The sequence below is a fragment of the Dipodomys spectabilis genome, unplaced genomic scaffold (assembly GCF_019054845.1).
Source record: "Dipodomys spectabilis isolate Male_0828 unplaced genomic scaffold, ASM1905484v1 ptg000129l, whole genome shotgun sequence".
In the NCBI taxonomy this organism is placed as follows: domain Eukaryota; kingdom Metazoa; phylum Chordata; class Mammalia; order Rodentia; family Heteromyidae; genus Dipodomys; species Dipodomys spectabilis.
This window is the reverse complement of record NW_024870806.1, coordinates 4337388-4364588: the sequence shown is the minus strand read 5'-3', so window position 1 is coordinate 4364588 and position 27201 is coordinate 4337388. Positions and strand designations below refer to the sequence as shown.

The window sequence follows — 27201 nt, the reverse complement described above, 5'->3', positions numbered from 1 at the left end:
CATCACCCTAAGCTGGGATGGTGCAGCTTCTGGGACCACATCCCATGATTCCCTAGGAATCAAGGCTTCAGGGGCTGACAGGAAAACAAATTGAAAACAGTACTGAAAAATAGCCTCGAATTGCAGACAGTCGGAGGTTTCTCGGTTTTCCTTCTTGCATGGTGACCACCCCGGGTCCAAATGACACCAGCTACAACCTGTAGGTCACCTGGCATTGCTGAAGGCTGGCAGGCTGGCAGCGAACCCACAGCCCAATCTGGACACCCAGGTGTTTGAATCCCTGTCATGGCACTTAAAAAGGGCTGGAGAGCCTAATAAACTAATGCCTGTTCATAGGAATACCAGAGGAATGTGATCATGTCATGGTTTGTCAATCAGTCTAACATAAAATTAAACCCAATATTTACAAGATGTCGATTGATTTTAATTTATAGTTTATTACGCATTAAAAGAATACGTGTGTGTGTGTGTGTGTGTGTGTGTGTGTGTTTTGTCGGTAGTGGGGCCTGAACTCTGGTCCTGGGAACTCTCCCTCAGCTTTTCAGCTCAGGGCTAATGCTGTACCATTTGAGACACAGCACCATTCTTGGCTTTTTCTGATCATGTGGTGCTGAGGAATCAAACCCAGGGCTCATGCATGCAAGACAAGCACTCTCACAGTGAGCCACTTTCCCAGCCCCTAAAAGAATACTATTGATTAAATAGAATTCTCACTACATACCTGTGAATCACTAGGAAGTTAGTATATGTCATTGAATACTACTAGATAGACATCACTGGAAGTATCTAAATTTCTAAATATATATTTATTTTTATACCACCGTCTGCATAGAAAAGTATTGCTATTTTGGCCAAACCTGAGTCTCGATCGCAGGTCTTGGGATCCACCTGGCATCTGAATGTGATAGAGGCTGCCATGATGACACACACCCATTCACGAATTGGACCTCCTAGGGCCTCAGTTCAGGCCCCAGCATTGCTAAAAATGTCTTCCTGGAGAAAGATTCCAAGTGTGATACCTGTTTTCCTTTTCTGTGCAAGTGCTGGGTGTCAGGTATGATGTATATAATATGTCTGCAAAGCTCCATGCTATGGAATAGATTTCAATGAATGTAATAAATGTTATAGGTGCACTCACAGTCAGTACATAAATAAATGGTAAGTAAATAAATAAATAATAAAATATAATGAATCATTTCAACAAACACGATATAAACTGAATATATGGATGTAAGTATAAATCATATAATAAACATGTCTATAAATGTTATGTTCTCCAGGACTGGGGCTTGAATTCAGTCCTAGGGAACAGGCCTGAATTCTTGTCTTCAATGGAGGAGATCTTTCTTTTCCTCCACCCCCCTCAGTGCATCAGCGTTACCCAGATCCCAAGATGCATCCCTGCCTGGCAAACAACAAAATGGCACAAAATTCAAGACAATGAGCTTTAGTAATATTATTAATTAATTTATTTATTTTTTGCCATGCACGTGGCTTTAACTCAGGTCGTGGCAATTCTGCCTCAGTTTCCATCACACTAGGCTGGGATGGTGCAGCCTATGGACCCACAGCCCATCCTGGATCCTAGGCCTCGGGGACTAACAGAAAAACAAAATGAAAACACCACCAAAAAAAAAAAGCATCAAACTACAGAAGGTCAGCAGTTTCTATTTTTCTTCCTTGCACGGTGACCATCCTGAGTCTGAATGACATGGCTGCAACCTGTAGTTCACCTGGCATTGCTGAAGGCTGGCGGGCTGTCAGTGAAGCTGTAGGTCAGTGGACACTAGGCCCTGAGTTTGAATCCTGATCATGCCACTTAAAAGGGGCTGGAGAGTCTAAGAAACTATTGCCTGTCCGTAGGAACACCAGAGAAATGTGATCAATGTCATGGTTGGATGAGTAGTCCCTCAAAATGAGTCTAGCATAAAATTAGACCCAATAATCACAGGACACAGATTGATTTTAATTCATAGTTTATTATGCATTTAAAGAATATTATTGATTAAATGGAATCCTCACTAAATACATGAGAATCGGTAGGAACGTAGTATATGTCATTGAATACTAGATAGACACCTCTGGCAGTACCTAAATATCTAAATTTATATTTATGTACCACCATCGTCATAGAAAGTTACTGTGATTTTGGCCAAATTTAGGTATTTATATTTATTTATGTACCACCATCGTCACAGAAAGTTACTGCGATTTTAGCCAAACAGGGGCTTGATTCCAGGTCTTGGGATCGACTTGGCAGCTGAATGGACTAGAGGCTATGGTGCTGACACTCACACATTCAAGAATTGGGCCTCTCAGGCTTTCAGATCACGTCCCATCATTGCCAAAAATTTTTTCCTGGTGTAAGATTTCAAGTGTGACACCATTTTTCCTTTTCTGTGCAAGTTCATAACATGTCTGCAAAGTTACATGCTATGGAATAGATTGGAATAAATGTAATAAATATTATGGGTGCACTCACAATTCATAAAATAAATGCTAAATCAATAATAAAACATAATGAATCACTACAGCAAACACAATATAGACTTAATATATAGATGTAAGTATAAATCGTATATTTGACATGTCTATAAATGTTATGAGGTGCTTGAATTGAGTCCTAGGGAAGAGTTTAGTTCATTCATGGTTCTCATAGGAAATGATAGGCAAGACGTATGGCACAACAATAATTTTTAATTAAGAGTTCATGAAGTGTGACAATAAGAATCACATTCAGAAATTGGAGTACTGATCCAAGAATCAGTACTCACATGATGTAGAGCACATGGGCAGCAAAGATGGCGCTGATAGGGAGTTGAGTGGGCAAAGCCTGATTTGCTTTATGTTCAGTGCATAACTAGACCATGGAATCTTAGGTGCATGATAGGGTGTGACCTTGACAGTGATTGTTTCCTCTCTTCCTCCCCTCCCATGCCACCCACTCTTTTTTGCTTTAAAAATGGCTTGCTCTATGTTAATAAATGAGTTTTCCTGCTTGAGTTGACTCCCCGCTGCGTCTGATTGTCTCCTGGACTGAGGGAGGCTGGGGAACGGGCGAGCTGCCGCACTTAGCTTTCCTCGGACCCTGTCTGTCTTTCGTGTGATGGAAGAAGACCCAACATCTGGCTCCCAACATGGGGCATGAAAGGAAAAATACTGACAGAGGCTAAGCAGTCTGTCAGGGTAAGTGTAACCCTTAGTATGGGCAATGCTATCTCACAGAAGAAGGAAGAGGAGGCAACATTAGGCCTAGAAGGAGTAAAGGAGGACTTGGGAAGTGAGAAGGAAAAGGAATGGGTCAAATTTCACCTAGAACACACATGACAACCTAGAACACACATGTTGCATGACAACATCTACGAAGTGTCAATATCATGCTGCTGCTTCAAAGCCGAAATGGTGAGTGGATGTGAAGTGAAATTGGATTTGGCGGATTAAGCATACGATAAGAAATGTTGTTCCAATTATTACGTGTAGGCAGTGGAAGCCTGTTGCTATGAAGAATGTTGAGCCGTACACGCTGTCTGAAATGGTAAATGAGGTTTCTATGTATTCGGAGGCTTGTAAAACAGTAAAGTAAATTCCTAAAATAATAGTAATGAAAAGGGCTTGAATTATTGGGATTCGGTTACCTTCTATGAGGCTGTGATGGGCTCATGTAATTGATACTCCGGAGGCTAGAAGGACAGAGGTATTGAGTAATGGTACGTCTAGGGGGTTTAATGGAGTGATTCCGGTTGGTGGTCAGCATCCCCCTAGTTCAGGAGTGGGGGCTAGGCTGGAATGGTAAAATGCTCAGAAGAAGCATGCAAAGAAAAACACTTCTGAAATAATAAATAGGACTATACCGTAGCGAAGGCCTTTTTGAACTACAGGGGTGTGGTGGCCTTGAAATGTTCCTTCGCGAATTACGTCTCGTCATCATTGGAATATAGTAAGGACACTAGATAGGATACCCATGAGGAGGAGCGTGACGGATTGATAGTGGAATCATATTACTATTCCTGATGTTAGGAGGAGAGCTGATATAGCTCCAGTTAATGGTCAGGGGCTGGGGTTAACTATATGGAAGGCATGTGTTTGGTGTGTCATTAGGTGTTGTCATGTAGGTATAGGCTTACTAGTAGGGTAAAGACGTAGGCTTGAATAAGGGCTACTGCAAATTCTAGGATTGTTAGAAGTGTGAGGATAATGAATGCTGCCAGCGATCCGATTGGGCTAATAGAATAGATTGCTAAGGCAGCTCCTCCGATTAGGTGAATTAGGAGGTGGCCAGCTGTAATGTTGGCTGTTAGTCGTACGGCGAGGGCTATAGGTTGGATTAATAGGCTGATGGATTCGATGATGATAAGTATTGGGATTAATGGTAATGGAGTTCCTTGTGGTAGAAAGTGGGCTAGTGATGATTTAGTTTTGTATCGGAATCCTAGTAGGACAGTTCCTGCTCATAGCGGGATAGCTATTCCTAGATTTATGGAGAGTTGGGTAGTGGGAGTAAATGAATGAGGTAGGAGGCCTAGAAGGTTTGTGGAGCCAATAAAGATGATAAGGGATGTAAGTAGGAGTGTTCAGGCACGTCCTTTTAGACTGTGCATGCTTATTATTTGCTTAATGATTGCGTTTATGAGTCATGATTGGAAAGTAGTGAGACGATTATTGATTAGTCGTTTTGGTTGTGGAAATAGGATGGATGGGAATATAATGATTGCAATAACGAGGGGTAGGCCTAAGAGTGTAGGGGTAGTGAAAGGGGTGAATAAATTTTCGTTCATTTTAGTTCTCAAGGATTAGATGCTTTGGTGTATAGAAAATTTTTGGTCTGTGGTTGTGGGTGGAAAGTGAAGGTTTTAAATTTTAATTGGAAAATAATGAATAGGGTGAGTGTGGTTCCTATAATGGTAACAAATCATGGTGATGTATCTAATTGTGGCATATCATTATGGGACAATTGGTGTCCTGTCTTTAACTTAAAAGGTTAATGCTTTAATAGCTTCATAATGGGGTCTAAAGTATTGTTGTTGATCATGATTCAAAATATTTAAGTGGGACTATTTCGACGACAATTGGTATGAAACTATGGTTGGAACCGCAAATCTCAGAGCATTGGCCGTAGAATAGTCCTGGTCGTGTAGATGATAGGGTGGCTTGGTTTAGTCGTCCTGGGATAGCATCTGTTTTGATTCCTAGTGAGGGTACTGCTCACGAATGTAGTACATCTTCTGAGGAAACTAGTATGCGGATGGGTAGATCTATTGGGAGGACGACTCGGTTGTCTACTTCTAGGAGACGTAGTTCTCCAGGTTTAAGGTCAGATGTGGCGATTATGTAGGAGTCAAATATAAGGTCGTTGAAGTCGGTATATTCGTAGCTTCAGTATCATTGATGTCCTATGGTCTTTACTGTTAGTGCTGGGTCGTTGATTTCGTCTATTATATAAAGAATGCGAAGGGAGGGTAGAGCAATCATAACTAGGATAACGGCTGGAAGAATTGTTCAGATAGTTTCTACTTCTTGAGCATCCATAGTGCTAGTGTGGGTGAGTTTAGTGGTTAATATCAATGAAATGATATATAGGACTAGGGTGCTAATAAGAAATACGATTATGAGAGTATGGTCATGGAAGTCAGTTAATTCTTCTATGATTGGAGATGAAGCATCTTGAAGTCCTATTTGAAGGGGGTAAGCCATAGAGATATATAAGTATTAGGCTTATAATTTAACTTTGACAAAGTTATGTAATTAATTTTACTAATATCTCATTTTGAGAAAGACATATTGGATATGGGACTGGCTTGAAACCAGTTTTAGGGGGTTCGAATCCTTCCTTTCTTAGTTGGCCGGTTTTACATAGGCTGGTTCTTCGAAGGTGTGGAATGGTGGTGGACATCCATGGATTCATTCAAGGTTTGTTGATGTTATTTGCACTGTTGTTACTTCACGTTTTGATGCGAATGCTTCTCAGATTATGAAAATTATTAGGATTACGGCTGTTAGGGAAATAAATGAACCTATAGATGAAATTGTGTTTCATGTAGTGTAGGCGTCTGGATAGTCGGAGTATCGTCGTGGTATACCTGCTAGTCCTAGGAAATGTTGAGGGAAGAAGGTCATATTTACACCAATAAATATAATGGTGAAGTGTGTTTTAGCTCATATGTCACTTAGTGTATAGCCGGTAAATAGAGGGAATCAGTGAACGAAGCCTCCTATAATGGCAAATACAGCTCCTATAGAAAGAACGTAGTGGAAATGGGCTACTACGTAGTATGTATCGTGAAGTACGATGTCTAGGGATGAGTTTGATAGAACAATTCCGGTTAGTCCACCTACTGTGAATAGGAAAATGAATCCTAGTGCTCATAATATGGCTGGCGATCATTTAATATTTCCTCCGTGGAGAGTAGCTAGTCAGCTGAATACTTTCACTCCTGTTGGGATAGCAATAATTATTGTAGCAGATGTAAAGTAGGCTCGAGTATCTACGTCTATTCCTACTGTAAATATATGGTGTGCTCATACAATGAATCCTAGGAATCCAATAGATATTATGGCTCACACTATGCCTATATATCCGAAGGGTTCTTTTTTTCCTGAATAATATGTAACGATATGTGAGATTATTCCGAATCCGGGAAGAATGAGAATGTAGACTTCTGGATGGCCGAAAAATCAAAATAGGTGTTGGTAAAGTACTGGGTCTCCGCCTCCTGCAGGGTCGAAGAAAGTTGTGTTAAGATTACGATCTGTTAGAAGCATAGTAATTCCTGCAGCTAATACTGGAAGGGATAGTAGAAGAAGGACAGCTGTAATAAGGACAGATCAGACAAATAGGGGTGTCTGATATTGTGATATTGCGGGTGGTTTTATATTAATAATAGTAGTGATGAAGTTAATAGCTCCGAGGATAGATGATACTCCTGCTAAGTGAAGAGAGAAAATTGTCAGGTCGACAGAAGCTCCAGCATGTGCTAGATTTCCTGCTAAAGGTGGGTATACAGTTCATCCTGTTCCGGCTCCGGATTCAATTATGGAAGATGCTAATAGGAGAAGGAATGAAGGTGGTAAGAGTCAGAAGCTTATATTATTTATTCATGGAAAAGCCATGTCGGGTGCGCCGATTATTAGGGGGACTAGTCAGTTTCCGAACCCACCGATTATAATGGGTATTACTATAAAGAAAATTATTACAAATGCGTGGGCAGTAACAATTACATTGTAAAGTTGTTCGTCTCCTAATAGGGAACCAGGTTGACCTAGTTCTGCTCGAATTAGGATGCTTAGTCCTGTTCCTACTATTACGGCTCAAGCACCGAAGATTATACTACTTCTCCCGCCTAAAAAAAGAAAGGAGGCGGGAGAAGTAGATTGAAGCCAGTTGATTAAGGTGTTTAGCTGTTAACTAAAGATTTGTAGGTTAAAATCCTATCAATCTAGAAAGGATTTAGCTTAATTAAAGCTATTGATTTCCGTTCATTAGATGTAGATGGAAGGTCTGCAGTCCTTATGGTCAGAAATTAAGTTTATGGACTTAGAGCTTTGAAGGCTCTTGGTCTAAATTAACCTAAATTTCTATATAATAGTTGTGATTATTGGTGTTAAAGGTAAATAGAAGGATGAAATAATTAATATTGTAGGGATTGTTGTTGGGGCTTTTTGGTTCGGATGGTGTCATTTGAATTTGGTATTGTTGGATAGTGGAAATAGGGTGAGGGAAGTTGAATAAATTAATCGTATGTAAAAGAATAGGTTTAGAAGGGCTATTATTGCTATGGCTAGACTGGTTGTGATTATGTCATTGAAGATTATCTCTTGGATGATCAATCATTTTGGTAGGAAACCGGTGAGGGGAGGTAGACCTCCTAGGGATATTAAGCATAAGAGGGTTGCTAGGGTTATTAGGGGGTGTGAATTTCATGTTGAAGTAAGTGATGAGGTAGTTGTGATGGACAGGGAGTTTAGTGAGATGAAGAGGGTTGTAGTGAGGATAATATAGATGATTAGGTTGAGGATTATTGTAGAGGGGTTGTAGATTATTACTGCTATTATTCAGCCTATATGGGCGATTGATGAATATGCTATGATTTTTCGTAGTTGGGTTTGGTTTAGGCCTCCTCAGCCTCCTAACAAGATTGATAGAATAGATATGGGTAGGATTAGGTTTTTTTTCTATGAATGGGGAGAGTTGGTAGAAGATTGAGATTGGAGCTAGCTTCTGTCAGGTTAACAGAATTAATCCGGATAGCAGGGGGATGCCTTGGGTAACTTCTGGGACTCACAGGTGGAATGGGGCTAGACCTAACTTTATTGCTAGGGCGATTAGTAATGTTAGGGATGTTAGTGGATTGGGTGGTTGTTGAATATCTCATTGTCCCGAGTGGTGAAAGTTGTTTGTGATAGCGAATATTAGGATTATGGATGCAGTTGCTTGGGTTAAAAAGTATTTTGATGCAGCTTCGGTTGATCGTGGATTTTTATTAATTGTTATGAGGGGAATTATAGATAATATGTTGATCTCTAGACCCACTCATGTGAGTATTCAGTGTGAGCTTGTTATTGCAATGGCAGTGCCTAGAATCATAGTGAATATAATTAGAATAAATGCAATGGTATTAATTAGTATGGGAAGGGTTGGAACCAATGTTTTCGGGGTATGGGTCCGATAGCTTAATTAGCTTACCTTACTAGGATTTGGTGTAATTGGTAGCACGGAGAAATTTGAATTCTCAGGTTAGGTTCGAGTCCTAAAGTTCTAGAAATAAGAGGACTTGAACCTCTATGTTTTACTCTATCAAAGTAGCTCTTTTGTCAGACATATTTCTATAATATTGGAGGGATGCTTGCTGTGGAGATTGGGATAGCAATATACCATATACATAGGGCTAGTTTTAGTGGTAAGAAATATTTTCATAATAAATGTATTAGTTGGTCGTAACGGAAGCGTGGGTAGGATGCTCGAATTCATAGAAATATTGATGATAGGATTAGTGTTTTGACAGCGAAGTTGCATGAGTGAACACACATGCACCATGGAAGTCAAAACGAGGGGCAAAGTTAGTTCCTCTGATTCAGATGCCCCTGATGGTCATAGGTCCCCTTTTTATTCCCCCAATTGGAGGGGAGGTATGGAATCCTATGCGATCTGTGAGAGATACCTGCAAGACGCGGACACCTACAAACCATCAACAGAGGGGCGGAGTGCTGGGGAAGTAACCTACTAGGAGGTCTACCCTGGAAGGGAAGGGCCACCTGAGAGCATGGACCCTAGGCCACAGGATTTGCTTCCCCAAGCGTATCCGGTCAATCTGGCACCAGGAGCAAACAGGCCCTTGGAATGGTATCCATGGGAAGCTAAGGATCTTAAAGAGCTCTGCAACAAGGTGGTGGAAGATGGCCCAAACTCTCCTTGGGCCCAGAGCTTATTACAGGACATTGCTTACCACCCAGGTGTCCCTAAAGCCTGGCTGGATGTGGCTAAAGCCGTCCTCACCAGTTCTCAGTTTATTAAATGTGTGCTTTCTTTAAGGAGGAATGCAGAGGGCAAGTAGAAAATAATTGTCAGGTTCAATCCACGATACCTATTACTTATGCCATGTTAACAGGGACGGGGAAGGGTACTCCACTGGCGTCAAACAGGCAGCAATACCTGGCCCGTACCATGACCAGGTGAGGCAAGCAGGACTGGCTGCGTGGTACAAACTGGATGATGGCCCTACTGAGTCCTCCATAGCAGGAGTGAGGCAAAAACCTGGTGAGCCTCCAGCTGAGTTTGTAGACTGAGTCCAACAGAGCATTCACCACAAGCTGCCAGCAGGGAACCTCTGAGATCAGTTTGTAAAGCTACTGGTCTGGGAAGGGATGAATTCAGACCACTACATGGCCTGTGTGGGATTGAGAGAGCATTCACTGAGCAGATGGGTGGTGACCTCACAGGTTGTGGGGATGCAACAGCACCAGTCCCAATCACTAGCTTTAGCTTTACAGGCTCAGACATCTGCAATGACTGAGGCTAATGCCCAGGCGCTGGCAGCCCAGGGCCGAGGAACCCCAAGATCATCGGGGAGAGGGACTTGCAGGGTGTAGGGGGTAATTTCCCACCCCACCCCCCAGCCGTTTGGCGGGGGGATTGTTGTAAGCAGTCCTTCTTAAAGTGTCTCTCTTGCAAGTCCCTCTCTCTGATGATCAACCCAACAGTGACCTGGACAGTGATCAGCGCTGACAATGCAGAAATCATCAATAGACCACAAGAGAAGATGTACCTTTGACCTGGAGGCCTGACCTTTATTTTGATTACCACCCTATGTCATTATGTATGGACCATTTAATATTTCTGTAGGAGCCACTTATTTTGTGTTACTTGCTCTAATTGTTCTTTTACTACTTGCTTGTACAACCACCTTTTGTTATGCTTTCCTGTAAACATGTCTAAAATCTGCTCCAGAACAACCCCCACCTCTGGACTCTGAAGTGGTAAAGACTGCTCTCCCATCCCTGGCTAATGCTAAAGGACTGCTAATGACATTGCTTGGCCTGGGAACGCTTTTGCTAATTGTTTTCTATGCCTTACTTGCTTTATACGTGCACTGCAAAACTCTTATGAGCTTAGCCAGCCAGTTACATAAGATCAAGCTCCAAGTGAATAAATTTCCCCCGAGAGGAATCGCAGCCAGAGATGGATAAGAGGGGGTGTCAGTCTGGCCAACCTAAGACAGGGCCTTCAGCTTCGCTCTGAAGAAGTTCCCGATGACAGATCAGGCAGACAAGGCGATCCACCCAACCTAAGATAGGCGGGTTCGCTTCCTTAAACAAAGACAGGGGAGATGCTGGGAGCCATTTGGAGCTTAAAGTAAAGCTCAAAGTCATCTTGACCCCTGTGCTCACTTAAAGGCACGTACAAGGAACTGGCTTACTTAAAAGACACCAGGTGCCCAGTATTGCTCTGCTATGTCTGCAATTGGTTTTAAATTTTCCTTATTTTTCTGCACTATAGTAGAATGGCAGTGTGGGCACCCACAGGGATGCACCATGCCGCATGTGTGGAACTCCCAATACCCAGGGTTCTCCCAGGTTCTGAAGAGGATGACCTTACGAGATACTGACTTTTATATATGCCCAGGAATTAATTGAACTGCTTTGGACATTTCTAACTGTCGTGGGATTGATGTTTATTATTGTCCTAGATGGGGATGTGAGGTAACTGGGACGGCCTCTTGGCTCATGCACAAGGGCCCTCCTTATCCTTGTCTGGCGAATCTCAACACCCAGACTTGCCTCAAACCCCCTGCATGGCCAATGCTATCCTTACCAATGGAATCCTTTTAAAATAACCTTTACAGCGGAGGGGAAAAGATAACTAACTTGGAGGTGGGTCTGCCATTAAAACAAAAAAGAGGGAATCTATAGAGCACATGGGCAGCAAAGATGACACTGAAAGGGAGTGGAGTGGGCAGAGCCCGATTTGCTTCACAGTAAGTAACCAGACCATGGAAGCTTAGGTGCATGATAGGGTGTGACCTTGACAGTGATTGGTTCCTCTTCCTCCCCTCCCATGCCACCCACTCTTTGTTGCTTTAAAAACGGCTTGCTCTGTGTTAATAAACGAGTTTCCCTGCTTGAGTTGACTCCCTGCTGCATCTGATTGTCTCCCAGGATGAGGGAGGCTGGGGAACGGGCGAGTGGCTGCACTTACCTTTCCTAGGACCCTGTCCATCTTTTGTGGGATGAATGAAGACCCGACAACATGGTAGGTGGGATTCTAACACAGCTAGCCACAACTCCTACTCTATCCAAATAGGTATTCAGCTTATGAATGGATGAATATTGTGCCCCACCCCCACTCCGGGGCTCAATCTCAAGTCCCGGGAACCCCCTAGCTCCTTAGTTGCTCACAGGCTGGTATCCTCACCTAGACCCTTTCGCCAAATGGGCCTGCTAAGCTCTGAGTTCAAATCCCAATACTGCCAAAAGATGAAACCTAATGTGAGAAGCCCATCGATCCACCTGTTTTCCTGTCCTGTGAAAGTCCTGGGTCTCAGGGAGGATGGAAAATTCTATATAGGCAACTCTATAACCATAGGAAAAATTTGTTATCAGTTATGTCTGTCATCATACTCAATAAAAAACAAATGCATCCATGACTAAGACACACAATAAAAAGAGTAACTACATTGAACTCATGATGCATTCCATACATATATGTAAATAGAGATCCTATGTGTAAAATAGGTGGGTACATTATTTTTTCCAGTGCTGGGGCTTCAATTCAGGACCTGTGACCTGGCCTGATATTGTAGTCTTCAAGGATGGTGAGCTTCCATTTCCCCCAGAGTGTTATAGATTTACCCAGAACTGAGTTGGAATCCCAGCTGTGGCAGAAAAATGGTGCGAGTTCTGAGCCAGGTTTTATTATTATTATTATTATTGCCAAGGAAAGGATTTGAACTCAGTTTGTGGTAACTCTGCCTCAGCTTCAATCACCTCAGGGTGGTGGGCTGCCATGGGCCCATTGCCGATCCTGGGATACTAGGCCCTGAAGTCTTGCAGGAAAACACACACACACACACACAAACACACACACACACACACAGAGTATGATATATATATATATATATATATATGTATGTATGTATATATATATATATGTATATATATATATGGAGAGAGAAAGAGAGAGAGAGAGAGAGAGAGAGGAAAGCCGCGGGATGAATTTTTACATTTTGTTCCTTTCCAAGGTGACCATCCTGGGTCTTAATAACATGCCTACAAAGAGTACTTCACCTTGCATTGGTGAAGGATAGTGGGCTATTGGGGAAGCCATAGGCCCATGCAGCAATGTAGGCCCTGAGTTCGAGTCCTGGTCCTGACATCTACCAATATGTGGAATTCCCAAGATACTCGTTCTTATGCATCGAAATACCAATGGAACGTGAGCAAACTCATGATTAAATGAGAAGTTTCTGAGTGCATCAATAAGTCTAGTCTAAAATTAGATGCAATGATCCTAGGACGCTGATTGATCTTAATGAATAGTCTATTAAGCATGAAAAGAATCCTATTCCTTCAGTGGTGGCATAATAACTACCTAAGAGTTGGTAGGAAAGTAGTTGATATACTTGAATCCTAGGCAGATGTCTCTGGTACTCTATACAAATATATATTTATTGGTATACTACCAGCTGCCTATCCATGTATGGCTATTTTGTCCAGTGCTGTGGCTCAATTACATGGTCTGGGAACTGCCTGGCAGCTTCGTGGGCTAGAGGTTGCCATGTTGACACACCCATTCATGAATTGGGTCTGCTAGGCCCTGAGTTCAGGTCCCAGCACTGCCAACAACTGGATCGTGGAGTAAGAAGTGGAGTGTAACACCTGTTTTCTTTTTCTCTGAGTGTCCTGGGTGTAATACATGAAGGAGAAAATGTATACAAATCTAGATATATGTGATATAATGTCATCAATATAATAAATGGAATGTCTGTTATCACAGCCAATAAAATAAGTGGTAAATAAATGAATAAAACAGAAATACAATAAATAACCACAACAAACAAGATATGGACTGAACATCTATAGGTAGGTACAAATCCTATCTTTACAATGTATATAAATAGTGTGTTTCCCAGGGCTGGGTCATGAATTCAGGCATAGGGAGCAGGCCTGACTTTCTTGTCCTCAAGCATGGTGAACTTCCCTTTCATTCACAGTGCTGCAGAGTTACCCAGACCCTAAATTCAAATCCAAAGCCTTACAGATAAAACGGCACCAATTGCAAGCCAGGGAGTTTTTTGTTTTTGTTTTTTTGTTTTTTTTGTTTTTTTTGCCAAGCAAGGTCTTGAACTCAAATCATGGCAACTCTGCCTCAGCTTCCATCACCCTAGGCTGGGGTGCAGCCAGTGGAACAACAGACGATCCTGGTATCCTAGACCTCCAGGCCTTGCGGGCGGGGGGGGGGGTGGGGGGGGATGCACAAAAAATAAGTGGTGGGATGGCCTTTTTAGATTTTGCACCATGACCATCTGGGTCGGAATGACACAGCTCCAAAGGGTACTTCAACTTACATTGCTGAAGGCTGGTGGGCTATTGAGCTATTGGGCCATAGTCCTGCAGGGCAATATAGGGCTAGAGTCGATTCCAAGTCATGTCACTTCTGGATGATGGGAGATCCTAAGAGACTCGTTCCAATTTATAAGAATAACGATGGAATGTTTTAAATGTCATAGTTAAATGAGTTGCTCGTGAATGATACTCGTATAAAATTAGACATCATGTTTCAGTCGTCTGGTTGATTTTATATAATATGAAACATTAAAAGAATACTCTTTTTTTTTTTTTTTGGTCGGTCGTGGGGCTTGAACTCTGGGCCTGGGCACTGTCCCTCAGCTCTTCAGCTCAAGGCGAGCGCTCTACCACTTGAGCTACAGCGCTACTTCTGGTTTTCTGGTGATTTATTGGAGATAGGAGTCTCACAGTCTTTCCTGCCCGGGGTTGGCTTTGAACTGTGATCATCAGATCTCAGCCTCCTGAGTAGCTAGGATTACAGGCGTGAGCCACCAGCGCCCGGCTAGAATACTCTTTCTTATAGGGATGCAATGATTTCAGGACACCGATTTTCTTAAGAGTTTATTTATTTATTTTTTATTGTGAAAATACTGTACAGAGGGGTTACAATTACACGGGAAAGATAATGAGTACATTTCTTATCAAGCATTGTAGCCTCTTCTTTTGTTTCCCCTTCCCTTTCATTGCCATCCTTCTCCTGTCTCCCCACTCAATCCTCCCCACCCCCCCTTCCCCACCTCACCCCCTCAACAAAGTTGTAAAATTAGTTTTCAACATAACGACTTGTACATCTCATTGAGGATGAAAACAATAACATTAATTACATGGAGGTATAATAATACCCAAGAATTGTTAGGAATGTAGTCTATATAACTGAATAATGGATAGACATCTCTGGCACTCTATAAAGATATATATTTATTAGCGTACTACCATCTGAGTGTCAATCTGTTCTTATTTTGTCAACCGCTGGGGCTCTATCTCAGGCCCTGGGAACTTCCTGTCAGCTCAATTTGCCCCAGGATGGCATGTTGACACTGACCCATTCATGAATTTGGTTCTGTAGGCCATGAGTTCAGATGCCAGAACTCCCAAACAATGAATCGTGGAGTAAAAAGCTGATGGTGACACATGTTTTCCTTTTCTGTGAAAGTCCTGGGTGTCACATTTGAAGTAGGATACATATGCACACCTATATCCTATGTAATCAACGTAATCAATGTTCTATGTGCCATAATAGACAATAAAATAAACAGTCAATACATGAACAAACAAAAAATAAAATGAATAAATATACTGAACTCAATATGTACATACATATGTCTGTAAATATAAATCATATATTTAAAATGTACGTGAATAGGATTGTATCTGGTGCAGAGGCTCGATTTCAGGCCTAAGGAACAGACTTGAATTTCTTGACTTCAAGGAGGCAAGCCTCTCCTTCCCACACAGTGAAACAGAGTTACCAAGAACATGAGTTCAAATCCCAGTCCTGGCAGAAAAATGGCATCTCTATGCAATATGACACCCAATTCTTAGGTATTTCATTCTGCCTCCATTTAATGAATGTGATTGTTTAAATGCTTAATAAAGTATTAACTAAAATCGATCAGTTTTGTATAATTGTGTATAATTTTATACTGGAATCATTCAAGAACTGCCCATTAAATCATGACATACATCATATTCCATTGGTATTCATATGGATGAAATGAGTTTCTTAGGATCTCCTGCCATCTGGAAGTGGCAGGACCAAGATTCAAACTGTGTGCACCAGCTCCCACCACTTAAACCTGAGGATTGGGAACTCACTGGTCTGTCTAAGAACATCAGCAAGACCAATGATTAGCCAGGCACTACTGGCTGTCAGCAGTCCTCCTTGATACTTACAAGGCTGTGAAAGGAGGGTCATGTTCAAAGTCACCGTAGGCAGGAAAGTCCTTGAGACCACTGTCCAACTTAAGTGGCAACAAAGCCACAAGAAGAGATGTGTGTCTCACATTAGCCTTGATCAAATGCAGCTCACAGACTGTGCCCAGATCCTGAGTTTAAGGTCCAACAAACAGACATGCACAACAATTTGTGCAGCCATCCAGATAAAGCAGGTCACCCTTTTGTCCCCAACTGAATTGGACAGAGTTCCCTGGGAAAGGGTCTGGCAAAGCTGCTGTCATCTTTACTCCTCCCATGCTGCCTGCATCACAGGATTCCAGCCACAACCCCATTCTTTCATGGTTCTTTCTGACCAATGGGATTCAAGAATGCTGGCCACGCCCACATTCCATGCTGCCCTGTAGCACCAGAATTCCCTCTGTTGGTTGACACCACTACTGGCCATTGAGGAAAGTAGAGGTAGCTGAGTGGTGAGCAAGAGATTCGAGGAAACTTTGGAGTAGGTTAGGATATTGACGCCTAGTCACTGAGTGAGAGAAGAAAGGATTTCCCAGAGCCTGGGAATGTGGCCATCCCATCTTTCCCATCACAGCTCTCAGATGTCTGATACAACAAGATTCCGTGAGAGAGCTGAGGACAAGAACAACTACAAGAACACCAGCAGAAGAATACTCCCATCAGATCTGCAACATTCAACAAAACAAAGAACACGAAAAAGGGAGGGATGCTCAAGACAAACATCATCTTATAAATATGATAGAAACAATTGAATAAAAGGAAAAAAAACAAAAAAATTTGAATACTTATCTTGGGGTTCATTCCACTAATATCAACTTATCTGAACTTTTCTGCTTGACTCAGACATATAATAGATATTGCAAATAAGGGAAACCATGGGACCTATGTTTATTTGGGTCTGGCTTACTTCACTTAATATAATTTTTTCCAACTCTTTCCATTTTCTAACAAATGTGGCAATGTCATTCTTTCTGATGGAGGCATAGAATTCCATTGGGTATATATACCACGTTGTCTTGATCCATTCATCTACTGAGGGGCATCTGGGTTGGTTCCATAACTTAGCTATGGTAAAAAATGCTGCAATAAAAATAGTCGTGTTGGAAACTTTAGTTTGGTCTTGTTTGTGATCATTTGGATAAATGCCCAAAAGTGGGATTGCCGGGTCATAAGGGAACTCTATGTGGAGTCTTTTGAGGAACCTCCATACTACTTTCCAAAGTGGTTGAACAAGTTTACACTCCCACCAACAATGCAGTAAGGTTCCCTTCTGTCCGTATTCCCTCCAGCAGCTGTTGTTATTAGAATTCTTGTTTATAACCATTTTAACTGGAATGAGGTGGTATATCATTGTTGTTTTGATTTGCATTTCTTTTATGGCTAGAGAGCTTGAGCATATTTTCATGTGTCTATTGGCCATCCTTCTTTCTCTTCAGAGAAGTTTCTCTTTAAGTCTTTAGCACAGTTATTTATTGGGCAATAGTTTGTTTGAAGATTTGTTTTGTGGGGATTTAAAATTTTAAGTTCCAGGTATATTTTAGATATGAGACCCTTGTCTGTTGTATGCCTAGTGAAAAATCTTCTCCCAATCCGTGGGCTTTCTATTGATTTTGCTAGCTTTATCCTTTGCCATGCAGAAGCTCTGAAATTTCATGCAATGTCAATTTTCCACCCTTTCTTTCATTTGGTGTGTTTGTGGGTCTTTATTAAAAAAATTGCGGCCTGCACCAAGGAGGCTTAGGGTTTCTCCTACTCCATTCTATAATGTTTTCAGAGTATCTGCTTTGACTCTGAGGTCTTTGATCCATTTATAGTTGATTCTGGTGCAAGTTGATATATAAGGATCTAGCTTTAGTTTTCCACAAGTAGTTAACCAATTTTGCCAGCACAATTTACTGAAGAGACTGTTTTTCTTCCATTCTATTTTTGTTAGCTCTCTTATTGAAAATTAGATGGCTACAGGTCTTTAGGTTCATTTCTGGGTTTTCAAGTCTATTCAATTGGTCCTGCAGTCTGCTCTTGTGCCAGTACCACTGTTCTTTCTGTTAAAGATTGTTATTGTTATTCGGGGTCTTTTATTGTTCTATATCAATTTTTGGATTGAGTCTTCTATTTCCCTGAAGAATGAAATTGGAATATTGATAGGTATCACATTGAATTTGTAGATAGCCTTGGGAAGTATTGCCATTTTCACGATGTTGATTTTTCCAATCCAGGAGCATCGGAGTTTTTGCCACATTCTAAGTTCTGTTTTGATTTCGTTTTTCAGGTTTTTAAAGTTTTCATCATAGATGTCCTTCACTTGTTTGGTTAATTCCTAGGTATTTTATTTTTTGTGGAGCTATTACGAATGGAGTTGCTTTCCTGATTTCAGCTACACTTTTCTCATTGTTGGCATATAGAAAAGCCATTGATTTTTGAAGGCTAATTTTATACCCTGATACTTTACGAAAGTTTTGAATCACCTTGAAGAATTTGAGAGCAGAATCCATGGGATTCTTTAAATGCAAGATCATCTCATCTGCAAAGAGGGAAAGTTTTACTTTCTTTTTCCCTATTTGGAACCCCTTGATGTTTGTATCTTTTATTATTGCTGTCGTTAAGCATTCCAATACTGGATTGAAGAGCAATGAAGTGAGTAGGCATCCTTGTCTCATTCCTGAGTTTAGAGGACATGGCGTTAATTTTTCAACATTGAGCATAATACTGGCTAGAGGTTTTAATATACAGTCTTTATTTTATTGAAGAAGGTTCCATGGATACCTAGTCTTTGCAGAACCTTCATCACAAAGGGGTGTTGGATCTTGTCAAATGTTTTCTCTGCATCTATTGAGATAACGATGTGGTTCTTATTCTTGCTCTTGTTGATGTGATGAATTATGTTATTTGATTTGCGTATTTCGAACCAGCATTTCATCCCTGAAATGAATCCTGTTTGATTGTGGCATATGATTTTTTGGATGAATTGTTGAAGTTGATTGGCCAAAATTTTGTTGAGAAGTTTTGCATCAATGTTCATCAAAGAAGTGGGTCTATAGTTCTCTTTCTTTGATGAGTCCCTGCCTGATTTTGGGATGAGGGTTATTATAGCTTCATAGGATGAATTTGGTAGTGAACTTTCTCTTTCAATTCCATTTAAAATTTGAAAGAGTATTGGTGTGTGTTCTGCTTTGAATTCCTTGTAGAACTCTGCTGTAAAACCATGCGGTCCTGGGCTTTTCTTAGATGGGAGGTCTCATTGCTGTTTCTATTTCAATGCTTGATATGGGCTAGTTAAGATGGTTTAACTCATCTTGATTTAGTTTTGGCATGTTGATATTTGCTAGGAAAAGGTCCATTTCTGCCAAGTTCTCAGACATATTAGCATAAATGTTTGAGAAGTATTCCCTTATAATGTTCTGAATCTTGTTTGTTTCTGTGGTGATATTTCCATTCTCATCTCTGAGTTTATTTATTAGGGTGTATTCTCTTCTTTTTCTGATAAGATTTGCTGGGGGTCTATTTATTTTGTTGATTTTTTAGAAGAACCATCTCTTTGTTTTGTTGATTCTTTCTATTTTTTATTCTAATTCATTTAATTCTGATTTAATTTTAATTATTTCTTTCCTTCTACAAGATTGGGGTTCATCTTGCTCTTTTTCAAGGAGGCTCAGCTGTCTCATTAAATTGTCAATTTCGGATCTTTCGAATTTATTGATGTAAGAACTCAAAGATATAACTTGCCTGTGAGTACTGCCTTTGCTGTGTCCCAGAGGAGCTAGTAGTTTGTGTGCTCATTTATGTCGAATACCTTGAGCACATGAATTTCGTTTCTAATCTCTTCCATGACCTTCTGGTGGTTCAACAGTGTGTTGTTCAGCCTCCATATGTTACAGGACTTTCTTTGGTGGCTTTTGGTGTTGAGTTCTAATTTTTTTCCCTTGTGATCTGAGAGAATGCAAGGTTTTACTACAGTGTTCCTGAATTTGGAAAAGTTTGCTTTGGGACCTAAAATGTAGTCTATTTTGGAAAATGTTCCATGTGCTGCTGTGAAGAACGTGTATTCTGATGATGCTGGGTGAAATATTTGGTAGGTGTCTGTTAAATGTAGTTGCTCTATGCAGTTGTTTATATCTCCGGTTTCTCTGTTGAGTTTTTGCCAAGTTGATCTATCTAGTGGGGATAGTCGTGTATTAAAGTCCCTGACAATTAATGTATTTGGATCTAAATGAGATTTGAGAGAAAGTAGTGTTTTTTGCATAAATTTGGATGATCCATTGTTTGGCGAATAGAGATTTAGAGTTGTAATAACCTCCTGAAGTAGAGATCCCTTAATTAGTATTGAGAGACCTTCTTTATCTCCTCTAACTAATTTTAATTTGAAGTCTATTTTATCTGATATTCGTATTGCAACTCCTGCCTGTTTATAGGGAGCTGTTTGCTTGGTAGATTTTGTTCCAGCCTTTCACATTCAAAATGTGTTGTTTTTATGGACAAGGTGGGATTCCTGAAGGCAATAGGTAGAAGGATCTTCCTTTTTAATCCAACTAGTCTACGTCCCTTAATTGGAGAGTTAAGCCCATTAATGTAAAGAGATAGGACTTAGAGGTATTTGGGAGTTCCTGCCATTTTATTCACCTTCTTTAAGGCTGCTGCAACTGAGTACTTCCTATGGTTCTTGGATTCTCACCTTGGGTGCGGTTTCTTGGTGTTTATTGTGGTCTTGTGGGTTTTCTATGTGTAGGACATCTTTAGGTGTCTTTGTAGAGCTGGTTTGGTGGAGATATATTGTTCCAATTTTTCTTTACTATGGAAGTTTTTTATTTGACCTTCGGATATGAAGGAGAGTTTAACTGTGTACAGTATTCTTGGTTGATAGTTGCTTGTCTTTAGGGGATGGTATACATCATTCCAGGCTTTTCTTGCTTTAATTTTCTCTGCTGAGAAATCTGAGGTGATTCTCATTGGTTTCCCTTTATAGGTTATTGATCTTTTCTCCTTGACAGCCTTAAAGATTTTTTTCTTGGTCTGAATTGATCCTGTGCGGATAATAATTTGACGGTAGGATGTCCTGTTCTGGTCTGGTCTATTTGGAGTTCTAAAAGCTTCTTGTATTTGAATAGCCCTGTCTTTTTAATGTTTGGGAAGTTCTCTGCTAGGATCTTGTTAAACAAATTTCCTAGACCATTAACTTCTGTCTCTAGGTGTTCCTCTACACCCATTATCCTCAGATTAGGCCTTCTGATGGTGTTTTCCAAATAGATTTGAGGAGATATATCATATTTCTAGGATTTGTCTTGGATGGTTTTATGTTCTTTCTCTATAATATCTAGGCTGTATTCAATCCCTGAGATTCGATCTTCTGCATGGTCTAACCTACTGTCAAGACTTTCTACTTCGTTTTTTATTATTTCTTCTAATTGGTTGACTTTGATGACTTCAAATTCTTTGTTGGAACTTTGTTCTAGATCTTGTAAGAACTTCTTTACTTCCTTACTTTGGTGCTCAGTGTTTATTCTCAAATCACTTAGTTGATTGGTTATGGTTTCCTAGGACTCGCATTCCTTCTGTTGTTTTCCAATGAGCATTCCCTTTGCTGTCTCACTGATTTCTTTCAGCTCTCTGTTTCTGTATTCCACTAATGCCTCCATTGATCTTTGTCTGTTCTCATCCCGATCTCTCAGTTCCTGTATTTCTCTTTGATTAGCATCCCCACGTTTACACATTTCCTGAATTTCTCTTTGAGTGTCCTCAGCCTGTTCACGCCATTCCTGACTTTCTCTTTTTCTGTGCTCAGCCAGCTCACGTAATTGCTGTCTATCTCTTTGACTGATCTCAACCTGCTCACACAATTCCTTTATTTCTCTTTGAGTGTTCTCAATCTGCTCATGAAATTCCTGTATCAATCTTTGAGTAGCTTCCTCAAGCTAATGCTTCTCCTGTATTGATCTTTGGTTTGCCTCCTCTTTCTCCCTATCATGCTCACATTGAGACTTTTCCAGGTTTTTTTTAACTCTTTTCATTTACCATGTTTACCTGTAGTGTTTGTAGAGCTTTTTGAGAACTCTCCTCTGGATTATTCATTATCTCTTTTCTCCCCTGATTGTCATGAATGGGAGTTGAGAACCCCTTGCTTGACATTTTTCTTGTGTTTTTCCGGCTTGTTCTGCCCATTTGGGATGAGAATAACACGTTTTTTGCTAGAACACTATTTTAAGGTAAGCATAAACCAAAGTCCGTAGTTGCACAGTCAAAAGTCTGCAGATACAATCTGGTTCAAGAGATACAATCTATTGAACATCAAACAACTATGTCTTTATGGCCTAAGAACAGCAAAGGAGAATTTGGCAACCAGAAATTATTAGGTTTAGGTAAAATTTGGGGAACAATAGGATTGGAGGGATGTGGGAAGGTGAGGGAGAGTGGAATTAACCGTTTCCTCATTTCAAAGAGGGAAATTGATTGGAGAGAATGATAGCAGCTACAGAAAAAATAGTAAGAAAAAAAAGAAAAAGGAAAAAAGACAAGAAAAAAATGGAAAAACACAAATTTAATATTAAAAAATGAAACCCTTAAAAACTGCGAGTTTGAAGAAGTAGTATTCAGAGAAGAATGGGGATGGGATGAAAGGAGGGGAGGCATAGAAAAGAGACATGAAAAACGAAAAATAAAGATGTTTTAAAATATTATATGGGTATAAATAGGTAATACTGCTATTAAAGAGGTTTTGAATTGAGTAATAAATTTCTGGATTAAGTATGTACACGATGTAGGATAAGATCTAATAATCAATGACGGGTATATTTGAGGTTGACCACAACAGAAATTAAGTCATGCAGAAACGAATAAAAGAGAAGTGAAAAGAATGAGAACAGAAAGACAGAAAGAAAGAAAGAAAGAAAGAAAGAAAGAAAGAAAGAAAGAAAGAAAGAAAGAAAGAAAGAAAGAAAGAAAGAAAGAAAGAAAGAAAGAAAGAAAGAAAGAAAGAAAGGGAACAAAAGTTCAGTAGAGATTAAAAAATAAGCACACACCCATATTCACTTAAAATAAAAATTATATGAGGAAGAAAACAATAAACAATAAAAACAAAAATTAAAAAAACAAAAAATTAAAAATAACGTACAAAAACAAAAAGAAAGTTCTTTCATTTTTTTTTTGTGGGCTGGGGGATAGGAAGATTCTGTATTTCCCTTGTGTCAGTAACCAGACTCTTGGTGGAGTCCCTGGTCGGCTTGTGGTGTTTGGTTTTCCTGTGGCTTGATTTGTTACTTAAGGCAGTTTGTTTGGGCAAGCCGAAAAATGCTCTGCTTTGTGATCCTCCTCTCAGGCTAGTTCAGTGGGAGAGGGATCTGTTCTGAGTATTGCAAAAGAGGGAGATGCCTGTTTTCTCTTGTTTGGAGATGCTTTGATGAGGTTAGGTTCTGGGTAGAGTTGAGGCCTTTCAGCAAACAGTAGCTTTTCCCTGAGGGGCTAGCTTCTGAGACACTCACAGAGCACAGCCTGCAGCCTTTCTCAGAGTTTATGTTTACTGAATTTCAATAGAATGTCTAAGCTGCTTTAGGGAGGCACAGGCTCTGGCTCTGTTTACTCAGTGAAGAAAGCCACTCCCAGGGGGCAGATTTACTCTGCCTGGGGTGGGTGACTTTTTCCTGGGTGGAGTTGAACCTGGCAGGTCTGGGCAGGTTCATGTGACCTGCCAAATAGCTGTCTTGTTTTCTCCCAAGGCCTGAATTGGAACTGGCAACTCAGCCAAACCTTTGTCAGTATCAAAGATGGAGATCTCCAGTAATGGGGTGGGGCATGAATGCCTTCCCTCCTCTGATCCCTAAGAAGGAGTGAGGATGTCAGGCTTCTACTCCACGCTGCCGGAGTCTTGGTTCCTGGGTCGTCTCTGGTCTGCGATCTGCAGTGTGAAGATATCTGCTCCATGTCAGTTTTGCTGGTGTTGAGTAGAATCAGCTTGCCCGCTGCATCTGGTGCCTTTGTCCCAGACCCTCTGTGTTGCAGGTATGACGGCTCCGGGCACCGCCGCTGCTGCTGCTGCTGCCACAAGGCAAAGAGACACATCTGAGCACTTGCCAGGAGCGGCAAGTGCTCAGATGTGTCTCTTTGCCTTGATTTTCCCTCTCTGGCAAAACTCTCTGTACTGTGATGGCACACTTGGTGTAATTCTCTGGCCTAGTACTGTTCACTGGAACACTAAAACTGCTTTTTTATGCTAGAGCTTGTTTAGCCTCCAGCTTCTTCTCCGCCATCTTCCTGACCTTATCTTGAGGCTTATTTTATATTCCTGACATTTTTTCTACAGTTGTAGTTAATTTTTCATGATGGGCTAAGTGTATTATATTGGATATATGAAAGTAAACTGAATGCTTATCCCATTAATCCTTTGCCACTTGTCTAATACCAATATAAATTATCCATGTGTTTGATTTAATGAAAAAAACAACAGATATAAGCAAGATAAACCAGTCTGTTGTAGACAAGTATTTTCACCTTTATTTTGAAAGTTGGTCCTTTTTTTCACTACAGAATATTCTTGAGAAAATGTGCTCCAGGCTCTACAACTGAAGAATATTATGGTTTGATCTATTATAAGAGAAGGAAGGAAGGGTAACCTTCCTTCCAAATGTTTGATTCCAGGAATGTGATATGCTTTATGGTGCCTGCTTGGAAATGAACAATTTTCACAGTCAACCTTGGAACGCCATCTTGATAGACAACTTCTGTAAGTGGTTACAAAGCATTATTGATGGCTTTGCAAGGATGCCTGATTGCCTCATTGTGGGACAATTAAAACAGGAATTTAGTAAGCTGCTCTTTGTATCTTTAGAAAAACCCATCGACTCTAGGCCAGGGGATCACAGGGGCCAAGAGAAACTACTACCTTGAATAGTAATCCTAGACCTCTAAAACAAAACACACACACACACACATGCACACACACACACACACACACACACACACACACTAACAAATACACAAAAAGCACTCCAGTAAGCACAGCCAGGCAGGGTTGCTATCACAGCCTAAATGAAATCAGGCAAAAAACAGAAGCTGAGAGACATTTAGCTGATAACTAAAATATTTTTTATGAGGCAAACTCAAATGTGACTCCAGAGAGAGAGTCAGAAAGACTGATCAGAGACACTAAAATTGGTCACACAAAGATTGGAAAGTAGAATGCCTTGTAGAACAAATAAATCATAGAAAGCCTTTGCATGTAATAACAAGACAGCAGATCAAATTCCAGAAATGCACATTTTCTTAGTAGTCAGCTTAATCAACTATCAATACAAATCTTTGAATTCTTAAATATTTGACCATATGTGGGAGAAGGCTGAAGAGAAAGAAAATGTCATCATTCTCTTAGGAGGTCCAATATCACATTAATAAGTAATCTAGCAGAGATTTGTAATAAAAAGAAAACACAATTCTTCCAAATGAGGGTTTTATTTCTTTTGATGTAAAAGTTCTTAAATTAGGTGCTAGCAATTACCACACAATTGATCCAGTCCCTCAGCTGAGTTGATATTGACTGCAGTATTCCCACATGAAGGAAAAGAGAAAATTTACAAATGTCTGATGAAATGAGTTAAAGGTGAAGTGTTCTAATAATAGTATCTGTGGTTTAGACACAGGTGAAGAGGGCGATTTTCTTTTCTAATAATCCCCCATTTTTACCTGGTGCCAGTGGCTCAAAGCTATAATCCTAGCTACTCAGGGAGCTGAGATCTGAGGACTTCATTTCAAAGACAGCCTGGGCAAGAAAGCCCTGAAACTCTTATTTCCATTTAACCCCCAGAAAACCAGAAGAGGCACTTTCACTCAAGAGGTAGAGCACTCACCTTGAGTTGAAGAGTTCAGGGACAGTTCCCAAGCCCAGACTTCAAGCACCTCGAACAACAACAACAAATCCCCATTTCATGGACTGCCTTCATCTTCTCCTAACATTCAACAAAGGAGCCATTTTATCCCCCACTACCTTTAAGTCCTAAACTAGCTACTGGAAATAGATTGATTTGGTATCTTATATCAAACTGTTCATATTTGCGGAAACAAACACCAGCAGTGGTAAATTTTTTCCAGTCCTTCAACTCTGGGCCTGGGCCCTGAACATGGATATACTGGTAGCTTTCATGTGAGGCTGTTTGTTATTGATTGGATTACTGCCCCTGAGGGAAATTACTGGGTCTTAAGGGAGATATAGGTTTAGTCTTTTCAGGAAACTCCGTACTGCATTCCACAATAGTTGAACGAGTTTAATTTCCCACGAACAGTGTAATAGAGTTCCCAATTGTCCAGCATTTGCTAGTCTTAGTTTTCTTGGTAATGGCCATATTAACTGGGACGAGGTAGAATCTGTCTTGTTTACTTATAGATTTGTATGCACCTTCTAGTTTCAATAAATGAATGAATCCATGAAACCTATATTGCTCTGTGTCTGCATTCCTTTCTCTTTTCTATTAATATAATTTTCCCAAACTTTTTATTTTCCTTACCACTTGTGAAAAGTCATCTTTCTGATGGGTGAATATAATCCCATTGTGTGTGTGTGTGTGTGTGTGTGTGTGTGTGTGTGTGTGTGTGTGTGTGTGTGTGTGTGTAAGATGACTATATGCACATGAATTCATTTCTAAGCATTCTGTATCATCTGAAATTTTGTAATTCCGTATTAAAGTTGGATTGCTTTCTCTACTGCATGGAAGAATATTGTTAGGATTTTGATGAGTATTGCATTGCAAAATTGGGGGAAATATTGCAATGTTTAAAATGTTAATTCTTCTAACCAGGAACATTGAAAGACTTTCTATTTCCTTGAATCTCCTTCAATTTCCCTTTGTATATTTTTAAAGTTTTCACATATAGGTCCTTCACAATTTTAATTTAATTAATTCCTAGTTTTGTTGTTGTTGTTTTGTTCTGTGTAGATTTAATTTGTTTTTGAGGCTAATACATATAGGTTGTATTTTGAATTTCAGCGTGGATCTTCCCATTGTTGGTAACAGAAAAACTACTGATTCTTGTGGTTTTTATACCCAGCTACATTGCTGAAGGTTAGCATCACCTGTACTAACTTGAGGGAGGAAGCCACAGGGTCTTTTAAATACAGGGACATTTCATCTGTAAAAAGGGATAGTTTTACTTCTTCCATATTTGGATCTGCTTGATGTTTTTCTCTTGTCTATTGTTCTTACAAGAAATTCCACTACCATATTGAAGAGTAGTAGAGAGAGTGGACATCTTGTC

At 40.3% G+C, this 27201-nt stretch overlaps 2 long non-coding RNA genes across 2 annotated transcripts; one reads left to right on the top strand and one right to left on the bottom strand.

The window, feature by feature from the left end:
* The first annotated feature begins 3348 nt into the window (after positions 1–3348).
* LOC122116236 lies at positions 3349–25848 on the top strand. The gene is made up of 3 exons (XR_006148921.1): positions 3349–3694; positions 18001–18007; positions 25838–25848. It is a non-coding gene; the product is annotated as an uncharacterized LOC122116236 (long non-coding RNA).
* LOC122116235 lies at positions 5762–22277 on the bottom strand. The gene is made up of 4 exons (XR_006148920.1): positions 22261–22277; positions 16197–16204; positions 9968–9970; positions 5762–7324 (listed from the first exon to the last, which is right to left on the bottom strand). It is a non-coding gene; the product is annotated as an uncharacterized LOC122116235 (long non-coding RNA).
* Positions 25849–27201: the final 1353 nt, after the last annotated feature.